The following is an 8,359-nucleotide window of genomic DNA, read 5'->3' as shown; positions in this document are numbered from 1 at the left end:
TTATTGTCAGTGAATGCAAAAATCTTAGTAACTTGAACAATTTTGAGTTGTCGTTTTTACAGTGTGTAATGATTATAGCACATTTTTAAATCAGAAGACTTGATCAACACACTTTACACAACATGCATTCATTCATCCATTCACGCACACAAAGACTGATAGTCTATGTAATGGGTTCATTTTAACAGGATCTATAGACAGGTATATGTCCTGAGCTATCTCTGTAGTTATGCCGCTATAGGCTTAGACTTCTGGAGGACATAGGGACCTCTATTTCATCATTCTATCTCTATTCTTCCACTCTGCAGAATCTGTTAGCCTCTCTAACGTTATGCTCGCTCTGCTTGTTCTCATAGAAGCTTTGCCTCATCTGTTCCTGTTTGGCTGTGACACCATCCTGGAGAGAAATATCAGCTGTGCAGCTGCCATTAACACCTTTGTTTATAGATGTTGGAGATCGGCCTGTTTTCCAGTGTAGTCCTGTTTCTCTTGACTGTGATTGACTGGATGTGCTCTCTTCATCCTCTGACATGGGTGTTGGCTCCAAGCTCGTCTGCCTGGCTGTGTAAAACAGTTTTTATTGTATGCCAAACTGTCTGTTGGTAGCTTTTGCTATTTGTATTTTCAACATCAATTAAATTGTTAGAAGGTTTTTTTTATGTATTGTGACCACTGATATAAACACTATAATTAACGCTCATTGTGACAGGTGGTGGAAGAACATCAACTTTCATCTTACCAGACCTTCAAACAGGGAAGTTCCTAAGAATAAAAGAGATAAGGCTTCAAATATATTTTATTTGGTTCACAATTTACAGAAAATGTCCTTGACACAAAGCTTTGACACAAGGTAACTATAGAGGACATTTTAAATAGAGACAAGATCAAGACATATTTAAATGAAGACAGGGAACTAAGTTTGTCCTTAGAAAGTTTGCAGGAACATTCCAATGGAAACTCAATAACACTTAACCCTTGAAAACAAAACAACATCAACAAAAGTCCACTGGGATTTACTAGCCTATTTATTTTGGCATTCATACAAAAAACTTACAATCTTCCAGTGTCACTATTTTAAAAATCAGAGCTTACTTAAGATAATATTTTAATCTCTACTAGCTTTTACAAATATTACATCTAACCTGAATTGTATATAACAGAAAGTTTTTCACGCTGACATTGTTTATTGAATCAATATTAAGTAAAAGATTGCATACAACAAACAACTCTTTTTTATGCTCAATCCTTTCATTTTAGGTATTACATCCTTAAACTGAAACTAAGTAAACCCCCTAAAGTGAATAGAATGGAATTCTACAAAGCACACAGAGGTAGATGTCTAAATATTTATAGTATATTCAGATGTTATGTGTTTTAATTGTTACCTAAACAAAACGTGATTCATTAGTATATTAAAGATGATTCCTATAAGACATTTAAAGATGACTTTGCTGCAGCTTTCTTGGTGGTCCTCTTTTAGGTTGAAGGTTTTTCTAAACAAAAACAAAACAAAACACATATTTCATTAGAATTAAAGATGTTTAAACATCTTCTTGTGTTTTTATTCTTTTAATTTTCTACAATTTTCTAAAAATGAATAATTAAAATAACAGGTTTCCAAGGTAAAAAGGAGAGGATGATGTGGATAACATCAAGAACAAATGTAAGGGATAAACATTTTTTGTTGTGCATCATTTTCTTAAATGTTCTTTTTAGGATAAAAACATATGTAAGAGGATTAGGGACACTGAAAAAAAAAGTTAACTGATTTTGAAATTTTATTTATTTTAGTTTAGCATGGGGAAAAAGTCAGAATTCTGACTTTTTTCTCAGAATTTTGACTTAAATCTCAGAATTCCTACTTTTTTTATTGTCAGAATTCAGTCAGAATTCTGAGATTTAAGTCAGAATTCTGAGAAAAAAGTCAGACTTCTGAGAAAAAAGTCAGAATTCTGAGATTAAAGTGAGAATTCTGAGAAAAAATTCTGACTTTTTCCCCATACTAAACTGAAATAAAATGTAAAAATCAGTTAACTTTGCCTTTCTTAATAGATGGGTACAAACCCCACATATGAGATAAGAATGGAAAAGGCTGGAATGTGTGTTCAGATTCAACCTTTTTAACCTACCTGGCTTCTTTTTCCAGGTCAGTTTGAAATCAGTCACACCTTGGTTTACAAGCAGTGCATGCAACTGAAACAGGAGGACAGGAAGAAATCTTAAATACATAAGAAAAAAAAATTCTTAAATAGATTCCTTAATATGTCTCACTGCAATTAGTATACTAGGAAAATATATAATAGAGTAATTACTGTAGTTTGTTTAACCAGACTGGTTCAATTGTGATGCCGATTCAAAAAAGCATTGAAAGGTGATATCTAACGGTATAACTTTTCCCAGCCAGTAAGTAGTTGACAGCTAACATTTGATCTCAGAGGGTGGTATTAAATTACGAGGTAGGAGGTTAATGATTGGCCGAAATATATAAAGGTTTTACATATTAAAGTGACAAATCAAATTTGTGTTAGTAGCTTGTGAGCAACAAGCACCCCTGATCTAGAGTAATATAACCCTGTTTGGTCAGATGTCCAGGGCCCAGGGTCGAGGTGGGGCCCTGAACCAGCCTCTTACATCTATGGCCAAAGAAAATGTTTTTCTTTTTCAAAACAATGTTTGCAAAGAAATACGGCTTTATTCTTAAGTTACATACAAACTTCTCCTATAATTACATTATTCTGAATGTCAACTGCACTACTGGGAGAGTGCCACCACCTACCAGACCTTCTCAACGGCTATGCCGCTGATGCAGCTCCTTTAAAGTTTATCAAGACTCACTGTTCTGCAGGTACAGACAAGAAAATACAGATTGTAGATATTCGTCCAGATATTGTATGTGCAGGTGGTCAGTATCCTGGCCAGCCAGACTGAGTTACTCTCCATGTAATTCAGTCTGGTAAACAGCCATTGACTCAGGCCAAATTTGGCCAGACCAATCACAGCACAGGAGGCGGAACGATTCAAGACTCTCACCTCCACAATTTCTCACAATGCAGGAGAAATAGTTCATTTTCTTAGACGGCTTGACATGTTTCAACTACAAAATTATAAAAACACTAACGTGTCCCTTAGAGTTTATGCGTCACACCTGTGGTTATTGGATTGTTACTAACCCGATGACGAAATTTCACCCGAATATTGAACTATGTTAGTCCCACCTTTGAAATTGAACTCAGTTCTTTGTCAGACTGATCCACCATCTGGTTGGCCAGGCTGGGTGGTCACAGCCTATAAGCACTGTGATGGCGCAAAATGCTTAGCTGTCAAGGATTTATTTTCCACAGAAAAAAAATTTGAGCGCTATTTACTTAGAAAAAGCTACATACATTTTTCCACATAGAAATTCTTTGTAAATTTCACTAAATAAAATCTGAGTTAAATTTAACTTATTAAGAAAGATTGATTTAATAAACAAACTCAAGTAAAGTTTACTACCGAATTTCTCTTATCAAAGAATAGGTACTTTTATTTTGCAAGTAAATTTTACAAAGAGAGGCACAGAGACATACAACCATGCACACAAAAGAATTTAAGAAGATCCTTTACCTAACAGTCATGGTTTTGGATTGAGGGAGAAGGCGGGAGAATGTTGAGAGAACCCACGTATGCAGGGGGAGAACACGCAAACTGGAACTGGGATTGAACTGAGAACCTTCTTGGTACAAGGCAAGTGTGCTACAAACTGCACCACTTAGCAGCCAAAATGTGGCAATATTTTCCAGTGTGTGTGCAATAGTCTTAATTATGATGCACATACAGTACTTTAAGGTAAATGTATCCAAAAATAAACTGAGGTTTAATGTTCCCACAATATATAACACAAAAACATCTATTCTTTACCTGCTGCTCAAGTTCAGCACTGACTCTTGGGTCCCCCAAGTTTGCAGTGGTCTGGATTTTCAGCTTCACCACCGTTTTCTTTGATTGCTTAACCTCTGGAGCTTAAAAGAAACAGTAAAACGTAGCTACCGGTAGTTACTTAAGCAAACATCTAAACAAAAGTGAATGACAAAGGATATCCTTTCATTGTACTTAATAAAAACAGTGTTTTTGGAATACTTTATCTGTGTCACCAAGCCACACATTTTTACTTTAGTGGGATTTTATGAAACAGACCAATAAATATGCAATGAATTAAAAATGATATAAGGAGGTTTTTACAAATGTACTTCAACATTAAACCTAGATCAACTTATTGCTTTAAATTTCCCCAAATTAAAAAATATTGTAGGGTTCGCTTGTGTGGAAATCAGCCTTATCATTAATACAGCTATTCTGAAAAGCCCTCAGGCATATTTAAGTGAAGCATAAGTAGAAAAAAACACAATAATATCAAGTAACAAACTCTTAACAGATTAAGACAAAAATTGTGGAGGGATTTACATCTTCAATGGATTATAAAGATCTTATTTTTTTTAAGAGGACTTTAAAGGAGAGTCATTTTAGGTATCTGGTAGTAAAAGCCCAATACACATAAACATTTGAATTATTTTCAAGATGTCTTACATTTTCATTTAAGGAGGTAAGAATGTCATTTTTATTGTCTGAAATGTTCATTTTGACTAGAAAGAAAAAATGGTTAAATGGTGAGGATTTCTTAATATCTAAAACATCTTTCCTATCGGTATACTCTTATTTTTTTTGACATTATGAAATTCAGTTTCAGCTACCGGTAGCTAAAATGTAGTTTAGAAAATCTCTTACTACAGTTCTGACTAGTAGGGATTTAAATTTTGACCAGAAGCACTCCAAATTTAGCGATCTACAAATGGAACAGCAAGGTTTTAATAAATGTTAATAGGCCTGCCATAGAAGACTATGTAAAAACCTAAGCATTAACTTGAACAGCAATCTTTTTCTACACCATCTCCTTCTTCTTTGTAGCACTAGCACTGTTGCTCTTTCAAAAACAAACAAACAAAAAAAAAACATCCTCCTGGTCACTGTATACCTGTACAAAAAGTTCTAGCTTCTGATGTCATGGTAAATCACCCATTGATCCAAGTAGCCAAGGTGGATTATCCATCGGAGTCATAGTGACAGAACTGCACAATATCAAATCTCTTCCCCTCTTTCCCGAAGCACATGCTTATGCTCTACACAGGCTTACAGACCTTTGGGCCATTTACCAGCATAGCACATGGATATGTGCAAGTAAAAATCATGTACACTGACCAATTAGCCCCTTGGTCAAGTTGCCAAAGCACATGATCAGTCAGAGGAATAGTGACAAGACCACAATGTCACACACCTATAATAAGGATAATTTAAAGATCTATTCTGGATTAACCAGGGAGCCAATAAAGGGAAGGTAAAAAAGGAAATATATAATCTTTTTTTTAACTTTTATCAGAACTCTGACTGTAGCATTTTGGGTCAGCTAAAGGCCTTTAACTGCATTTTATGAAATTCCTCATATTTAAGGATTACAAAAGTCGAAGCTTAAAAGAGAAAACTACATGGACTAGTTTGGATTGTTCTAATTTTAGCAATATTGCAGAAGTCAAAGAAAGAGGTTCTGGGAACCTGTTTTATTATAGGATTCAACTTTTGCACCAAAGCTTTGCCGTTTTTTTAATCGTTGGCCAAAATAATGGCATCCCGATCATAACATCGTGAGCTTGGGATAATAATGTCTGACTCGTATGGATTCAGATGCAGAAAAATTTAATTGATTTAGGTTTTCACCACAGGTCTGCTTCATGGGTAAGATTTATCAGGATTTGTGGACAAAATAATAACCCTAAACAGATGTGATGGTTAAATAGAACAAATGGCAAAAGTTTAAGAGGTATTTCTCCTTTCAATTCATAATTCACATGGGACTTATGAAATATCAATTAGAGATGAAAAGACTCACCTGATGTACCACCTGATGAACCACCTGATGAACCACCTGATGAAACACCTGATGAAACACCTGAGGGTCCACTTGAAGAGCCTTGTGAAAAATCTACATTCTCTGAGCAAATAAAAGGGTACAACGCATTGCATGATTCTTTTGTCAGAGTCCAGTTTTCCAACCCAATGGCTGCACAAAGTTCATTCTCTGTAACATTTTCCATTTGGCTTTCTGTCCAGTTTGGGGAACTGTAAATTTCTCCAGTGTCATACCAGACCCAAAAAATTTCTCTCCTTATGCCAATCCAGATTTCTGTATTCACAATGGACAACAGATTTCCGATTTCAGCATTCATTGTTTCATTAGAGATTTGGACCAGAGATGCATTTTTAGCCTCACAGTTGATTACGGCATCCATCCAGTTCCTTTCTGTCTCAATGGACACACTTGTTCCTGGTGAGATAAAGTTGGTTATACCATGCTACACATGTAACATGTAAAAAACATTTAAAACACATAAAAAATACACAATAAAAGTAAATGTAAAGTTTAACATGAATCTACTTACACTTTTCTACCATTGTGAATTATAGCTTTTTATAGACTTATACCAAAGTTATATAGGAAAGGAAGAAGACAAAGGACTAATTATCTATCTACAAGAAAAAAAGTAATAAAATAAAGATCATATTGTGGTGTTGAAGAAAATTAAAATAATAATGAGCAATTAGTTAATAAACTTGCTGGCTTGTAAATTTGATCAATAGAGTAGTCAGGCTTTGAATTAAGATAAATTATTAAATCATTTGACTTCAAATCAGGTGAAAAGTTTAAGTTAACGCTCTTGGTTGATTTGACTAACATTTTTTTTTTCTAATCTAATGGTAACATTTTCATTATTTGTCCATAGAGTTATAAATTTATAAGGAAAAAAAAACACAAAATATACACTGAAATTAGAAAATTATGTGGATTTCCTCTATGTCCCACAGGGTCAAATATAGTAATATGCTTCTTGTAATATTAAACAGCATGTGTTGGGCAAGGGGACCATTCAGCCCTTAAATAGCGAGTCTGAATTAAGTGCAGGCTGGCTGGAATTTGGCAGCAGATGTAACGGCGTCTTGATGGCGGTGGAAACGCGTGAATTTAAATGTAAGTTCCAAGGGGTTTGCTGCATATTCATTACACTGACGAAAAATCACAAGTTAGCTATCAGAAAAAGAACGTCATTAATTCCAAAAGGGAAATAGTTTGATTTGGCTGTATACATTTGTTTTAAGAAAGGGGCAAATGTTATGTTTTATGTCTACCTATGTCACAGAGCTACAGCCACGCACATGTGGCGTCATTCTGTTGCCATAGAAATACTTGCTTTGTTTTTCTGTTGGAGGGAAGAGGCCATCCCATTCTCATTTATACCCAGTATATACCAATAATTTGGAACCGCTTATTCTGATTGCCATTGTTTTGGATTGGTTAAACTGGATAGACAACAGTACCATAGTAATACCGTGGTACTGGCCTCAGTACATGTTTATGTGGTCAGGACTAGGGGTGTAAATAATAATCGTTTTGTAACAATCTATCGATTCATCGACAAGTCCGCAAGAGTAGCGACTCATGTTTTTTTTTTTCCCTCTGGTCTATTTTTATCCGTTTGCTCTTGGGCGTAATTCTGACTCCAGTGCTGCGGTGGCGCTAAACCTATTTTGCCCTCCTACCTCGCTTCCTGGTTATACTCTTGCGCATTGAACTTGTGTCCCAGTGAGCTTGGCGCAGACATTTTGTGATTTATGCCCAATATTGAAGCGTGGTCTGCGCTATATGCTGTGAGTCTAGATACAGCTGAGGGGGAGAGGAATTTGGGGCCTCCTGTCTGCGGCACTGTCTGCGGTCACCTACAATTTGGGAGAGGTGCAGCGGAGCGTCTGTGGAGGGGGCGGGGATGTCTTTTTGTTCACTGCGACACCTACATAGACAACCTAGTGACAACCTAGTTTCGAAGTATAGGGCGAGGAATATATCCAAGGCAATCACGTTCTTCATATGTAGAGACATACATCCCTATTGCGTTGTGGAGAACGAAGACTTCCAATACCGGCTCGACACTCTGGAGCCGAGGTATTGCATTGCACTCATTGCACTGATTTTGTGCAGTATTTTCTGATGCAAGGCCTTTCAGAATCTCTAACACAGGGACATTTTTATTTTTCAGTGAATGAGGTTTTAATAAGCCTAGGTGGACTACAAATTTTCTACTTCTGTTATTTGCTGTTGTTTCTCAAATAAAATCCATAACGATATTACAGCTTTCATTGATTTATTTCAAATTTGAAACATTGTCTAGCCTGTAAGGTAAAAAAAAAGAAATGAACCAATCAATTAAATCGTATCGTGGTGTATTCTTGAGTATCGAAAATAATCGAATTGTTGGGTCAGGATATCGATACGGAATCG

The sequence above is a fragment of the Cyprinodon variegatus genome, unplaced genomic scaffold (genome assembly GCF_000732505.1).
Source record: "Cyprinodon variegatus isolate N-32 unplaced genomic scaffold, C_variegatus-1.0 Scaffold1031, whole genome shotgun sequence".
Lineage (NCBI taxonomy): Eukaryota > Metazoa > Chordata > Actinopteri > Cyprinodontiformes > Cyprinodontidae > Cyprinodon > Cyprinodon variegatus.
Note: the sequence above shows the minus strand (reverse complement) of the source record.